This window comes from Stegastes partitus, unplaced genomic scaffold (genome assembly GCF_000690725.1).
Source record: "Stegastes partitus isolate 25-593 unplaced genomic scaffold, Stegastes_partitus-1.0.2 Scaffold153, whole genome shotgun sequence".
Taxonomy (NCBI): domain Eukaryota; kingdom Metazoa; phylum Chordata; class Actinopteri; family Pomacentridae; genus Stegastes; species Stegastes partitus.
Window position 1 is genome coordinate 261822 of NW_007577884.1, and position 17254 is coordinate 279075.

Below are 17254 nucleotides of genomic sequence, written 5' to 3' on the forward strand. Positions count from 1 at the left end.
AATAATGTTGGTGATCCTGACTGAGCTGAAACAGGAACAGTTTAGTCTGATTTCATGTCAGGGAGGGAGAAATAAAACAGGTTTCATGTCTTTTTATGCAGTGGACGTAAACCTCTGGTTCCAACTGCATGAACATCTTCAGTGCTTTGTTCATGTATGGTGGTTTAGTAGTCTTCAAAACTGGTATGGTTTAGGGTTACATTGCAGGTTTTTTGTCTCCTTTGCACGGTTAAATACTCAGTTAATATTTTATCATTAAAAATGGTAATAATGAGCTATACATATTGATCTTTGAGCATGAAATGTACTTCTGCTATGGCCCAGATGTGTTGGTGAATGGAAAGGATCAATGCAACTTTAAATATAGGAACAGCAAAATCTCAACTCAGCTTCGTTAAAACAAACGTGTAAAATGTCCTTATCACTCCTCACCATGCAGCTTTAGTTTAGCCGTATGCATGGCCATGTACACGATGTACAGTACCTGGTGCAGGCTGGAGACAGTACCAGTGGGAGACACTGAGAGGAAGTTTGACTTATTTATGTGTGTGGAATAAACAAATGATTGGCCTGTTGACCTTTCCTGCAGCGCGCGGGGTGATGCACCCTGGGGAATGGAGAGGCTGCTAAAGCCACATTTTCACAAGAAATACCACAATTACTGGTTCTATTGTGGTAGATAACACTGGTCATGGAGAAAGTCAGTAGAAAAGTCTTGTACACGTGGTTGAATTCCTTGAGGGCACACTTGATGTAATATTCAGTGAATGCATCTATTTTTAGTCTAGCAGCTTCGCTCCATGGATGCCAATGTCATTTTATCGGTTGGTTGCTCAGATAATTACTTCAGGTTTGTTTACACAGAAATAACTCGATGACAGTTGGATAGATGACACGGATATTTGGATCAGACATTCGTGTTTACCTCAGGGTGAACTGTACCGACGTCGGTGATCCTCTGACTCTTCATCTACGTGGTAGCTTCACAGTAAACATCAAGCCTTCACCAGACAAGTTAACACAACGCTGGCTGAGCCTGTGAGCACCAGATAAATCAGTTCATCAGAGAGTTAAATATGGGCTCAGTAGGAACGTAACCCAGCAGTGAGCTGCTGCCCAGAGCTCGAGAGGAGAGCAACCGAACCCACACGACAGCAGCTAGCAGCATGACGGAGCCAAGAAACATCCAGACAAAAACACAAGAAAACAATCAGAGGTGAGCCATATGTCATAAACATGCATCAACAGTTTGGATAATTACTGTCACCACCAGAAGGATCCACACTTCATGTCTAAATGCTAAACATGACGAGCAAACACGCTGTATGTGCACGTCAGCTGCAGGTCGGTGTTGTGTGAGTGCATTGAAAGCTTCGTGTCCACGTGTTTCTGTACTTTGCTGATGAAGCTGATTATGATTCAGGGTCATGTGCTGCATTTCACTTAACGTTCCACGAAACCTTCTGGTTGCTGTTGTGTTTGCCAAAATGAATATGAGTCATGTGGAATAAATTAATTTACAGACAATTCTTGGACTAATACATTATATCTGAAACCTGTTAAACCTTATGTTTGTAAAGCTACGAAACAAAGCTCCGCAGTTACAGTTGGCAAACTGTACGTGCTGCGTTGCCAAGGCAACTTAGGCACATGCATTCATTGGGTGATGCAGAAGATGCATAAATGTGATGATATGCTTGATGCTGTGTTGCTGCTCAGTCCGTTGGTGTTTCAGCTAGTAGCTGGTTATCTATCACATTCAGTCACTACCGTTCATTTTACTTCACCAAAAACTGAAGCGCTTTCCACGTATCCTACATTACGGGACGAACCTGAACGCACCTCTTGATGGTCATGATTAAATGTATGAAGTTTAAGAGGTTTAATGTGTAGCTGTCTGCTTAGAAGCTGCTGCGTTGAAGGTGCACTGAGTGCTGAAATGAATCTATTCACTTAAACGATTAACAGTTTTCTGCCAGCGTTTCTCTCTTGAATCATTTGCAGTAACGGTGGTTTTTGCTGTACAGATTTTTCATATTCCTCATCGCTCTCCATGAAGCAGCCGGTTCTGGAGGAGGGCGCACGCATCAGTCCATTATGTGCACCAAACAACGACTTTATGGGAGAGCTGGTCAACTGCACATGTTGACAAAGAAAGTTGAAAGTTGTGATTCTCGTTGTCTCTGACTGGGATTCTAGGTTTTGTCAGGCCAGTAAACACAAACAAAGCCCGGATAAGACAAGCTTGCTTGGTAGAAAACCCCTTTGGAAGAGGAAAATTCAAACCCAGACACACAGCAAACAAACAGGGACTCAGAAAATACTCAGTAAAACTGTTCGTGTTGACGAGCCAGCTGTTAGTCATCATTCAGCGTGGATATCTGTGCAGTTGGAGGTTAAATGTCTCACTGGAGGCCACTTCATTAGCGTCTGTGGATGGAGATAAAGTGCTGGGCTTCTGTTTGAGTGTTTGATTTAAAAGCGTCTTGAGGTTTTTTTACAGAACTTTTCCTCGTAGAGTGGAAAAGCATTATGCGATGGAACTCCTTCCCGTCTCAAGAACCCTTTATGCCACGTGTCACTGGCTTGCATGCACACACACACGGGGTGCACACACCGGCCCATCAGCTGAGATTGTGGTCTAATTCAAGTTGGCAGATAGGAGTCAGGATGAGAGCAACGAGTAATCAAGGAGACAGACGAGAGAGAGAAGAGGAGGTAAGTGCAGCCAGACAGAGAGGGCAAACTATAAACATGAAAGTGGAGGAAGGAAGAAATTCGACTCGACAGTATCGGAGTCTGCTCTGACACTCGCAGAGAGAGACGGGAATGAGAAGCTGTGCAGCCGCCAACACCCCAAACCTGCAGCTTGTGTGACGACGGTTCACCACAGCGGCAGCAGAAGAAAGTAATGAAACTGCTGTTACGTTTCCTCCCAGACTGAAGGAGAAACATGAGACACGGTGCTGATGTATGGTGTGTGTCCATGGTGTGGTGAATATCGGACAGCCAGGGATTTTTTTCTACTTCAGGCTCTGCGCTTTAGAACTTTCAGTTTGAAGAACAATAATGGCTACCACATTGAAGTCTCAGCTTTAACTGTGTCTCCCACATATCTCTTTACATCTGTGCAGAAGGAGCTCAGTGGGAGACATTCCCTTTTAACACCCAGTGTCCAAACAGCAAAAGTACAAAAGTAATTGGACACTTGGCTCATGAAAGTTTCTCTGGCAGCTATGTGTCATTTCGACATGAATCCATGAACAAAGAGCACATGCATGGCTGAGCGCTGATTGGAAACTTCCACTCAGACTGAGGTGCCCAGTTGTCTGTCATTAAGAGGAGAAAAGACATGACCGCACAAGTTAAAATACTCATAATGAGGCTCAAGAAAGCAGAAATCTATGACAGAGATATCAAAGGCAGCTGGTTTTCCAACAGTCTGAAAGCAGATGTTCACAGAAAAATGTTAAACGAGCTGCTAACCGAAGAGCACGGGTCTGTGGATGAGCTGCAAATCATTTACATAGTGAAGAAAAATCTCTTTGTGACTGCACAGAAGTCAGAGATGCTCTGCAGGACTGTAGGCGAACACGCTTCCTCGTCATCGATCACAAAAGAGTTCACAACGAGAACCTCAGTGGGTTCTGCACAAAAACAGAAAGACCAGGTGGTAGGTCACCGAAACAGACAAAAAGACATGGGTAGAGCTGTCTGATGAACTTCATTAAACTGATGAAACACGAGTCGGCCTCCATCAAAATACAATGTGGAGGAGGAAAGATGGCGCTGATCCGTCAGAACAGTGGTCCGTCTGTGGTGGTGTGCACATGTATGGCTGCCAGTGGAGCTGGCACACTGGCCTTTATTGAGGATTTCAGTGCTGACAGAGGCAGCAGGATGAATGCAGAGGTATACAGGAGTAATCTGTGTGCTCACATCCAGCCAAATGCATCCAAACTCGTTGGACCGGAACGAGTCTGAAAACGCGGCCAAAGCAACCAAAGAGCTTTTGATGGCGGAGAGCTGGAATATCCTCGACTGGCCGAGTCGCTCAATCTGCTGAAGACTGAGGGCGAAGACAGCCTGCAGCGAGCAAGAGCTGCAGAAGTCTTCAGAAGGTCTGGAGAGCACGTCGGAGAAGATACCGAGAGTCTGCTGGTGTTGGAGGGTCGACGGCTTCAGGCAGGCACAGGATATTAATTCTGATGATTCTGTCTAGGTTCATGTTTACAACAGTACAATCACTTCTGAATCCACAAACTAAAGGAATTCTGTGTTAAACGGTCGATGCCTCCCACGCAGCTCCTTCTCTGTTGATGCTAGCCTGCTTAAACTAAAGCTGACACTGTAGTGTAGCCTCCATCATTTTATTTCAAACTAAACGAGGCACCGAGCCTGGTGGAGAAAAAACCAGCTAACTGTCTAAATAAGTAAAGAGCGGACTGTATATGAAACATTAGCAGCGCTATCATTCAAAGACCGTGTGACTGTAAATCACCACCATAGCACACAACCTACATACGGTGTAGATCTAATTACTGGCAGCACAGCGTGGTGTGTTTGCTGCTGACAACATGCACTCAGAATGAGGAGAGACACTTTAGAAAGTGAGTGTAGAAGAGAGCAGAAAAATAAATAAAACAGAGAGCGATGGAGAGAAAATAGATGTGGTTAGATGTAGAGAAAGAGGTGCCTGAGGGGAATTGGAACGATAGGGAAGAAAAAGCCTTTAAGAGAGTGAAGGCTGAAGAAATGGAAAGGACAGGAGAGATGGGGGAGAGGATGTTTCAGATAAAGAGAAAACAAAGCAAGGGGAGAGATGGACAGATAGACCATATGAAAGAGCAGAGAGAGGAGGAGGAGGAGGAGAGCTGGGCCATGGGAAGAGACAGTAAAGAGGAAGAGAGATGAGAGGAGTGAGTGAAGTAGAGGATGGAGGAGTGCAGTGATCAGTGCTGGGCTGCGACCCCACTTAGTGACCAAGCTGAAAGCTTTCCACTTCAGCAGCCTGCTGGCTGCATGCCTGCCACCACACACACTCCACGGCATGCACACACACTCTGCGACTGATCCCTACTTCACATCACAACACAGTTTAAAGCTGCACTAGGCAAGATTTTTGGATAAAATCCCAGCTTTCTTATCAGTCCAAATCACAACATCAGGCTCCATCCATCCCATCCCTGCTCAGCGAGCGCACCGCACATCCCCCTCCACCAAATTAAATCCTGCTATTGTAGTCTGTTGCCAGAGCTGATGAGTCAGTTTAGAAAAGAGCCAGAACTGTGGCAGTTCTCTGATGTTACCTTTCAGGAATTATGGTAACTGAAGGCTTTACAGTTCTGTCAGCCCTCTGCCAGCTGCCTGGATGCCAGCATGTGAAGCTGCCTTGTAGCTTCGTGCACATTACTTTGCATATTCATTCAAGTTCAAATCAAAATCTGTACAGATGTACAGTACGATGTAAAAGGTTTTAGACGTTCAGCTCTATCGCAATGACCGTCAGGAGACATGTAACTGTGAATATTCATTCATTGCAGTTGGACAAGGAGCCCAAACATCCAGCCAGAGCCAGACAGTGTTGGAGTGTCCCAGCAGAGCCCTGAGCTCAGCAACACAGAGGCAGTCTGAGGTTAAATGAAGAGACTGAAGACACCGAGACAGTAAAAATAAACAGAGCAACTATGGCAAGTCCTTCAAGAAGCTGAAGAACCTACCTGCCAAGTACCTTGAAGGACTGTGCCGGTGTAAGGAGGAGTGCTGCTGAAAAGGCCGGACGGGCTCACTGGAAACACTCTGTAGTGCACTGATCAATAAAACTGGTCATTATGAGAAGCTATTCATTATTTTCTAAACGTAGCATTACTTTACTTTTCACTGGACCGAACATGGAAGCTCCAGATAGCATCTACAGGCGCTAGCATCACCTGCAGGGTCAGCAGGTCGACGTCTGGTTCATCAACAGATGTCAAACTAGTCACAGCTACTCCTCCTTATCAATAACTGCATTATTTCTACGTTGACAGTTGAATATTTCCTCTTAAAAACAATCAAAATACAACATTTTAGAGAGACTGTATTTAAAATGGAGACTCCAAAGCAGACAGTCAGAGTGACGACACCTGTGACCACAAATCATCAAACCTCTGATAACTGAAACTCCAGTCACCTGAATGGCATAAACATAGTTTTAAAATGACCTTCCAACACCAGAACTTGCTGAGTTTTGGATCTGTGAGCTGCGTCTCTTTGTAGGTCTGCATCACGGTCCCACATGTTCAAGACTAGAGGACCTGATATACAGACTAAAGGACACAAAAAGAAGTAAGTCGAAATGCAGCTGCAGCAGCAATCAGCAGGTCTCGGAGGAGCTGTAGAACCTCTAAAGATGCCCGAGATAGATTCATGTGGCTCAGCTGGGGCCACAAAGCATGCACAGACCCAACAGTGAAGCCCAGAGGTGGAGTGTGATGGTACCGGGGCTGCATGATGTTGGAGGATAACACCATGAAAGCAGTGGATTCTCCAAACCGGTGTTTGACAAGATGACTTGTAGTCTGCAGAAGCTTGGCAGGAGAAGAATATTTCCGTGGAACCATCTAAAGCACACTGCCAGAATCACACCAGAGCTTCGAAGTAAGAAAACAGTGAAAACCACGACTTGGCCAAGTGTGTGTCTGACTTGAATCCAACAGGACACCTTTGAGGTACTTTGAAGGTTGAAAGCAACCAGCCCCTCCAGCAGAGAGAAGAAATAGTCTGAAGACTGTCAGAGCATCTCTCCAGAAACGTGTGCAGTCCTGGCATCCTCCATGTCCACGAGTCAATCACATCTCCACCTGACAATCCAACTTGTCTCTGACATTTTTCATATAGTAAAGCTAAATGTTAATAAGCAACATGTGGTCACTCAGATCTGTAGAGAAACCACCTGAATCAAACCATCTACAGAGACAAGAAGAAACGAGAGAAATGCTTTGTAATCATCTCCATGCAGTCTGGTCACATGTTCATCCAAGCTGCAGTTATGAACAAACACGGTGAGTTTTCAATGTGAACACAGTGTTGTTGTTCTTCCTTCAAACATTTACAGTGTAGGTTGGACCTCCAGACAAGCAGCAGCCAGCTGCAGTCAGCACACCTGGAGTCTGCTCAGTGAACCCAGACTGGACGTGTGGCTTAGAATCAGAATCAATCAGAATCAGAATCAGAATCATGAGAGCTACTTTGACTCATTAAAAACACTAAAAGTTTGAGCCTTTGTTCTATTTTTTTGTTCACAAGCAGCATCGGCTGATGTGAATGTAATTTGCACAAGAGGTCTCAGTTCTTGCTGTCAAGAATTGTTGATTTGCATAAAACTGAAAAGGGTTACAGAGCGATGTGTTCAGATATTCATAGAGTCCTGGGTCAGACAGACGGTCTACAAACGAAGATGATTTGGTTCTGTAGCTGCTCTCCTTGGAAGCAGGCGTCCAAGAGCACGACACAGAATGCTTGATGTGGAAGAAGGAAGGCTGGAGTTCCAGCTCAGGGCGCAGAAGAGTCGCTGCAGGACATCCAGATGCAGGAGGGAGGTCCAGAAACTAAAGGCACGAGTAAATAATTAAGCTGATGCAAAAGCCAGAGGTTATTCAGAAAATCCAGAGTTGCAAACAGCAGCACGGGGAACGAACCAAAACCAAGTGCACCGATCAGAATACACCGAGCACAGGCTGATGACACACACCAGGTCTAACTGGAAGATGAAACAGATGAAACTAATAAGGACAGAGCACACAATCGCACAGGCAGGAAAAACAAAGTAAACTCACCATATATACAAAGAAAGGGATATTTAACCACAACAAAGACCAGAGACCATGACAACCATCAAAATGTGCACCTGAACGTTGCTGTGACGCTCTGAGGACAACGTTTCGTGGACTGATAAAAGTCCGCCTGAGTTTCTGAAGAGGGACACGCTTGCAAAGGGAACAGCATCCCAGCAGGAGAGCAGAAGCCCACAGGCGAAGCACGGAGGAGGCAGCATCATGACGGGATGCTGCTGGTTTCTCATCAAGGAGAAACAAAGTTCATCAAGTAAACATCCAGAACATAAGGTCCCCCAAACATGCTGTTTCTACGGCACTGTTCTGAGAACACAGCAGAACACGCTGTTTAACCACCAATCATTCAGTGAAATGAATCAAAGCTCTGCCAGAAACAGAACACCATGTCTAACGGTGCAAAGCATGAAACAACAGAGAGCCTTTCATTGTACAAATACACACTGAGGCAACAGCTTATGTTCTTACATCCTGCCACAGCCACACAAACCGGCCGTAAAGGAAGATGGTAGCAGCATAAAACACTGAGCTGCAGGAGGAACCCACTCCAAAGAAATCCTACATGTATGATTTGGCATCAGGAAGCAGTCATGACCCACAGCAACACAACACGCCACCATCACGCTACAGGCAGATCCACAGAGCTTCTCACTGCGTCTGGCCACAAAACATTAACGTTAACGTTATTAACACCTGGAAGGCCTTAAATATTCTATAAGAACAGATCAGAAGACTTTGGGTTGGACTGCCGTGTGACAGAACACGATGTGGAGGCCCGCTACAAAATAATCTAACAGCACGTTTTTGTTTTCAAACCGAGTCAACAGGTGTTCTGTTCTCCTCGGACCGGGTCTGTTTCATAGCATTACATCCACACGGGTCCTCAGCTGTGGTGCAGCCTGACGGACAGCCAACACATTAGACTGATTTATGATGTTTAGGTTTAATCACTGGATCTGCAGGGCCTGTTTCCTTCTTATTTAGTTCTTATTGTTCTTTTTAGTTCTCTGTATCTCGTTGAATTTGTGCTTCTTTTGCTTTTTTCCCTTTATTGACTCAACAACAAACAAGCATCCTGAAGGATTCAGTGTGCCAGCTGAAGCTCAGCAGAAGATGTTAATGACCTTAAACATGGAAACACTTGAACACATCAACAGCTGTGATGTTCTTCTGTCATGAAGTCAGCACACCGCGGGCCTCACAAGCGCCCATCAGCAGAAACGACTTCTCATCAGGTCTTCTTGCTGACATTTCAGACCTTCCCTGTAAAATGTGTTCAGTTGTAGGATGTTTGAGGGTTTTCTTGATGTTCTGCCTGTTTCAGATCCACCCACAACATTTCAGTGGGATTCCAGTCTGTGCTTGACTTCTTCATTATGTAACGCTCCACTGCTTCTCCCTGAGCCCGCTGGTGGGTTCGTTAATGCCCTTTGGACAATTATCCTGTTGAAAAGGTCCACTTCTGTTTAACTTCTGGACAGATGGCCTCCCATTATCTTCAAGCGCTCTTCGATATGATGCAGAACTTGTACTTGAATCGATGACTGCGAGCTGCCGAGTCTCTGCGGCGGCTGTGAGGTTCGCATCAGACAGAAGAGTGTAGCTGAACCGAAGCAGTTGTAGAGAATGGTTAGGGTTCGGGTTGGGTTCTGCCCCTCCTGAGCATCATGCAGGTCTGATCGCACATTCAAGAAATGCTTGTTTGAGGTTACTGCTGCCAAAGAAGGTTTGGGAGTTGTTGGATCCAACTTTTCTGCTGGTACGGTGAATGTTTGAATCCTTCGTAAAGACAGTGTTTTTGTGTTTATGCATCTTATATCCTCCAACTGTCCAATCATAGACTCCTAAAATACTGCTAGCCTTTCCCTTCAGCTCAATGTTATTAAATAAAGTGTAAACTGTTGAGCTGTGGGCGACACCACGCCCGTCTGTCTGGTTCTCTGCCTGCCAGCCGGCTGTACTCATGTCACAGTTCATCCTTTCAGTCAGTCATTTCCTGTCGTAGCTGTTCAGCCGTTTTGAAGCCCGCCACTTTGTGCCTGACCTCCTGACTCCTCCTTTTTGCTCCCTCCCTTTTTGCCTTTTGTTGTCTGGTGTTTTTGTCCGTCTTAACGGTGTCTCTGATTCTACTTTTCCATCAAAAAAAGTCCTGATTCTCCAACCAGCTGCATCCAGGAGCTGTGGAAACAAGGTGCAGCCTTTTGAAACATGGTTGGTACCATTTACCTGTAAGACTTCACTTCTCCTCTGTCCCCTAGAGTGAGACAACCCAGGGCAGATGCAGACGACAGGGACAGGCAAGAGGAAATGTTTGGAAAATGTTCCCATTCACTCACGGTTTGGTTAGGTTCAGGCACAAAAAACACATGGACAGCATCAGAAAACGTAGTTTGAGTTAAAATACCAACATGTTTGAAGCCTGTCCTGTAGTTTGTGGGTCAGCAGGGTGATGAGTATAAGACCGGTTGGATCAGACAGAACGACAGGAAAGCAATTAAATAAATGACAAAGACATGTTGATTTGACAGCTGATCTGAGAACAGGAGGCGTCGGCACTGATGTCTGCATTCCTAGAGTCACTGGAAAGACTGCCGTGAAGGACGATGAGGGTTTAAATCAGCCTTAAAGACGTTCCACTGATGTGTTACCGTGTCTCTGTGCGCCTGCATTACAGACATTCAGGGAGACGACTAGTCGCATGGAAAAGTGAATCAGAGACAACACCAGTCATCTGGGTTTCTAAAGCTCAGTAGACAGCATCCCTACAGCTTCCTAAACAGCACTCCAGACATCACCAAGCGTCAGGACGCTCCGACACAGGTGGTGCCATCCTGAGCTCCACCTGAAGCTCCCATAACCAACACGTTACTCAGCTTTACTGAGACGCCCTGCTTCAAGCTGGAGAGCCCTGTCCTGTCTGGACCTCACGTATTACTACATCTGTATTGTCTGCCCATGAACGCGTCGTCCAGTTGCTGCTCTGATCTGTCCCGTATGACCGTCTCTTGTCTCGCAGCGCCCGCCGTCGTCTCACTCGCTGGATTCCTGGAGGCATGTGGAGGTTGTTTGTGAAGTTTAGCTCTCTCAGCGGCCTGTTGAATGTCTGTCGGTAACGTGCTCTGCTGCCATTTATTCCCAACTTCACTGGCTCAAAAGAAGAGCAGTTTCCAATAAAGATTCCAGCGTCTGATTTGCCGTTATAATGGATCAAGATCAGAGGATGGACATGGAGCATCTGAAACAGGCTGCATCCCATAATAATCTGTCAGATGACAAAGTCAGTAGCCTCAAGTGAGAACAAAGCTTTCACAGCAGTTTGTTCACACCGTCCAGTTTGTCAGTTTAGCGCTGAAACACTGCTTTCCATCTATAATTAACCACACAACACTGCATTTTATTCGCCTACATCCCAGACATTGATTTCCAGATTGATTTTTCAGACAGATGCAGATAAGTCTGCCGTTCCATCATAATGGCCCTCGTCGTCAAGATAAAGCAGGAAGTCGGGCTTTCCTCTGTATTTTACAGCTGCAGAGCTTCATACCAGGAGGTACCAACAATGTCAGGCTGTAATGTTTAACCTGGTGCACAGGTGACCACACAGCAGGCAGAACGACGCAACAGGCTGCACCTACAATGTTCATATACGTCTGTCTTTTTCCATTAAATCTTCATTTAATGTCTGTTTGATCAGCTTTTCATTCCTCTCATGAATGATGAGCTACTGATCGCCTCCAGAACAGCTTCACTGCTGGTAAGTGGAGCACCGGTCTTCCAGCTTTTACTTCTTTTTGTGTGTCTATGATGGTGCTGGTCCAGAATGTCCCAGAGGTGCATACTGGGTTGAGATCCGGCATCTGGATGAGGGTAACGTCACCATGTAGGAGACGACGCCCATGAGGACAGACGTGTTTGATCACAGGATAACGCTGGTCCCGTCCGTCTAAAAGGGACTAGTGGAGCCAAACATGGCAGCAAAATGCCCCCCACAGTCTAAACGGACCCACCACATGTAGATTACAGAAACAGGCCTGCCATTGGGCATTTCATGTGGCTTTCCCTGCATGCGGCTGTTTTCAAAACCCTTTCACTGCAGGAAACAACATCAAACACCTCCAAGCAGCCGGACCACACACACAAATGCTATAGAAGATTTAGATATATGCAAAAAGGCAGCTCTGCTTCAGTCTGCCATTCTAATGACGGTGTTGGACTCCACGCATGCAAATGTTCCTCTGAAACAGGAACATGAAGCTGCATCCTGGGCTGAGCAACACCAGGATGGTGGTGATTGGTTGGGGCACTTTCTACCCTATAACAGGAAGGTATTGACCATGCTGTGTTACTGATGCAGCCTGTGCAGACGGATCTGGCTGTGTGAGGCTACCTACAGCATCATGGAGCCACCTTTTCATTGTAGGGGTCACAGGTTCAGGTTTTCCTTTAATTCGTCTCCTGTCTGTACCTCACATGGTTTAACAGCATGAACGCATTCTGTCCATAAGAAAAACATCCAGATATTACAGCTGTAACATCAAAATAACTCAGGCTGAATATTTTGCAGCCTCTTAGTTGTGCACAGACGCCAGCACACACGCTGACCTTCAAGCCGACAAAGACCTTGTCAGTCTGTAGTGCTGATCAATAAATCCTGCACTTGTGGGTCCATTAACTTCCCTGTACCCTCTTCAGAACAGACACAAACAAAGCAAATACAGTGTCAGTGCAGCACACATCAGCACACTGAAGCCCTCAGTCGTTACTAAGACAGCATCTTAACCATGCTGTGACACAGAGCAGTCGGTCAGGTGATGGACCACGACGTAGGAAGCCAGTTATGAGGCTTCATGGAGGTGAGAACAGTACTTTTGTTCTTTAGTCTATCAGTTTAGTATAAAAATGCAGATTTTCTGGGGGGCTTTTTCCGTAAAACTGCACACATTAGCTACACATCAGAGTATTTTTTTATTAACTTATATTTGATTTCAGGTTAAATGTTGGTCTGTATTTCATGATCAAGCCCTGGTAGCTGAAGTCGAGCAGCTCAGGTGAGGCAGGGCTCAGTGTCCCTTCATATTACAGCACCAGCCCGAACCACAAATAATCAGCAGAGAGCTTCATACCTGAAAGTGACAACCATGTCAGGCCTGAACTTTAACATGCACTCGACGAAGCCTGCGTTACCGAGGTGACAGAACACGAGGAACACAATGTGCAAGGACGGTCCTTTTAGCTCTCGCATTAAGGACTCTGCAGACTGCACTTAGGCTTCTTTATATCCATCTGACTTCTTCAATACAATCTTTATTAAGTGGCCTATTTAAAGAGTTATTTTTTCATTCATCACATGAATGGAGCTTTAAACTACAGATGGGCAACGAATTAAAGAATAACTACGACTGATTTTCTGCCAAAGAAATGCATTATATAACAAGGCAGCCCTGCTTGTTTTGTTTGGTGTGTGTGTGTGTGTGTGTGTGTGTGTGTGTGTGAGTGGGGGGGCAGTGGCAGTGGTCTCTGATACTATGGTGGATGGACGGGACACCAGCCTTACCCCCTGCTGCCTCGTGGTGCTGTGGTGATGGTGGGGAGAGCCTGTCTACCACATCGGTCCAGAGGTTCACGCAGGTGTTCAGATCTAATGAGCATAAAGGCCGCGGCACATGGGCTACTTTATTTTCATCAACTGTTCAGGGACCGCCTCGTGCCCTCTGGTGGTCACTGTCCTCCTGGAGGAGACCACTGCTGTCAGGACAGAAATGTTTCAGCGCTCATTTTGCAGACATTTGCAGTGACCCTTCCCTTTAACGGAGCCAGTGGAGCCAAACATGGCAGCACAACGCCCCCCACAGCATCGTCTGACTCCCCGGATATAGACAGTTGGTGTAAGCCTGCAGTTTCCTCGTTTACCGTGTTTCATTCGACTTTCCCCTCCTGTCTGCGTGTAGTCCCATTGGCTATGGGAAACAACACCAACAACCTCCAGGCAGCAACTTACAAGCTGAAAATGTCCAGTTTTATCAACAACTTGGGCAGTGCATAAAGACAGTCTTCTTTTTTTCCAGCGCGTACGCCATTTAAGTGACAGCACTTCCATTCCTGCATGCAAATGTTCCACCAAAACAATTTTGAGTCACTATTTTGCAGGGACCACATGGCTGCATCCTGGGCTTAGCCCCGCCCAACACGACCGTGACTGGTTTCAATCAATACAAACAGTCCAGAATGTTTTTCGTCCTACAGCAGAATGATGCCGAGGTGCAGCCGGACCGTTCTGGAGCTCTGACACAACACTGTCAATGCTGGCTGTGCAAGACGACCTCACGGTAAAATGGAGCCGCCGGATTCCTTCGCCGGAGGGCTCAAGCACTCAGATTTTACTTTCAGTTCATCCCGTGTCTGCACGTCACATCGTTTAACAGCATCAGCATACTCTGTCCATAAGACAAACATCCAGATAGAAAAACAAATAAGTGAAGCTGGATGTTTTCGCAGCCTCTTCGTTGTGCACACACGCGACCTTCCATGCAACAAAGACCCTATCAAAGTGTTTACGACTGATCAATAAATCCAGCCTGTGTGGGTCCATTAACTTCCTTGTAGTCTCTTCAGAACACATACAAACAAAACACATACAGTGTCGGTGCAGCAGCAGGAAGACTTTTATGGGCTCTGGTACAGTGAATGCAAACTTTCACCAGCAGCCATACTCCTCAGGCAGATCAAAGATGCCGTCACCACCCTGTGGAACGGGAGGAAGGAAATTATTTATCACTCAACTACATGAAACATGGTTTACACAGCGTTATTCACCCTGATGGGTTTGCCCTCCACGCTGAAGCGGATGCCTTTAATTTTCAGGCTGTCTCATCCATTACAGGGTGGAAATGGAATCATGCAGGCACTGATCTATTATTACCCCCCACCCCGCCCTCACCTGTCACCTGCCTCAGAAAAGAAGAGGAGACATTGGCGTAGAAGCCCCAAAACAGGAACAGCTGTTTAGTTTGCTTCATGCAGGAGATGAGCTGTCACACATGTGTGTCGTGTGGATTTGCAGGAGGAAAATGCTGCACATGAATGTGTTTTGTCTAATGAGACAGGGTGTGTTTGTGATAGAAGCGCTAACAATGTGTCGTGTTGCTCTGCAAACACCCACTCACATCCAGCCTCTCCATCTCTGACACTGTGTGAATGTGATTAAAACCTCTTCCTGGTGGATGGCTGCCTCCCCCAGTCCCCTGCCTCCTCCAGCCTGCAGGCTTGAGTGGGTGTCCGCATGTGAGCATTTCCATACTATCGCTAAGGTTTGAAGAATTGAATTACTGTACACAACACAATGAGTGGCCTGTTAAACAGTTGGTGTAGAAAGCTCATTATTAACCCCGACCACACAAAGGGATGCCAAGTAATAAGAGAAAATAAGCATTTGGCTCTGCAGCGAGGCTGATAAATCATGAGCTACAGACAAATTGCTCATGTTAATTTGATGTAATGTCACTGTATGGAAATGTTTAGGCATCAGGTTGCTCATCCTTCACTGTCAGGATCATTTTATAGTGGTGTAATGATTACCCAGAGATATTTTTTAATCAATGCACAATTACAGATCTGTGATTCACAGATCTTCCTGCATCCTATTGCTCCATTTCAACATTTATGTGTTTGTTCTGGAAATACAGACTCATTAATAGAGACGTACGACTCTGGCATGTACGGTGATGCTTGAAACGCTGAAAACTACATTTAGTACAATCTGTGACACCAATGAAATGAAAGCCACAGTTAAGGCCAAACTGTCTGCATACATGCACGGTTACACTTGTTGTATTGCCAGAGCAGTCAGTGAATATTACCTGAAGGGTCTGACTGTCACTATAGCACACACAATCGTTTTCAGCAGTCTAGTTAGGCCTAGTTAAGGCAAATTAATCCTATAGACAGACATGTTTCTTGTATCCTTTTAAAAATGACTCAAAGACAAGGTTACTAAAAACTCCTCTGAAGGACTTCCTAGAAGGAGACTAGTGAAGGAGGCCACCAGGACTCCTGTGACTCCTCTGAAGGAGCTACTAGAAGGAGACTAGTGAAGGAGGCCACCAGGACTCCTGTGACTCCTCTGAAGACGTATATAATTCTTCAGCGGCGGAGATGGAGAGACCCTAACCCTAACAACAATGCAGGTTCATCACCAGTTACAGATTTCTGTGAGTGGCAAAGAGAAAGTCACTGTTTAATTTAAAAAGCTCAAATAAATGTGAACAACAGCTCATCAGAAGGCATGTGGGAGACTCTGAAGTCACTGGAGGAGGGGTTTTGTCCAGACGAGACCAGAACTGGGTTTTTATCCCTCAGACGAGATGCTCTGTTTGGCGGACCCACAATCAAAAACACACCATCACCCTCCACTCTCACGACTATCCCAGCATCCATCAGAGCTCCTCAGGTTTTCTCCAGCTTTGGACCCATTTCTCTCCTCATGAACACATGATCTCACACATAAACCCTTCAACATGTGGCTCAGACACTATTTCTACACACCAACTCAAACAGATGCTGGACAGGTTGGGTGCAGTATTCTGTCAGAGTTTAACAGCTCACGCTCACACTATTGATTAAAAACTAACAACAATATAAAAGCATCTTATCGTCGTCTCGTTTCTTCGCTCCTGTATTTATAATCTCTCTGTAAAGCAACATTTGGCAACCATTACTCTATAAACCTCTAAGAAATGGACAAACTTGACATTTACTGAGGGACTGAGTACTTTTTCCACCGCTGGCAGCATCAGCCTGAAACATGCTGTTGGATAAGACGATGTGGGAGCGAACAGCGATCAGCTACCTGCAGAGCATCAGCATGTGGGCACTTCCTTAGAGCTTCAACTCATGAGATGCTTCAGTTGGAGAAAAACACACAGTCTAGACTGAAAACACTAAATCTTCACATATGATGCTCACATGGGAATTGAGCAACATTCATGGAGCAGCATTTCAGAAAACAAGAAAATGGATTTCCTCCAAGCTGGTCAGAACCATCGTGTTTCCACTGATTTACAGCATTCAGACTGACAGGGTTCCAGCTCTGCATTCAGCCTATATGGAGATACAGAGGGAGAAAGCCAGCAGGCTGTGGAAGCACACAGAGCATTTGTACCGACTGGCTCGCTCTGTGAACGCTGCTCGTTATGAGGTTAATTTGGATCATCTACTGCTTCATACTTGACAACATGCAGGCTTTTAGATGGGAGAGAGGCATCACTGCTCTCCTCACTGTATGAAAAACATCCATCTGAAGAGACGTCGCTCTCCTCCAGCGGTGGTGTAGTGCTGCCACGCTGAACAAACAGGTAAACACAGGTGAATCCTCTTCCAAAACAGCGACATGACCGTGTGTGTTTCTACTAGGGATGGACTGATAC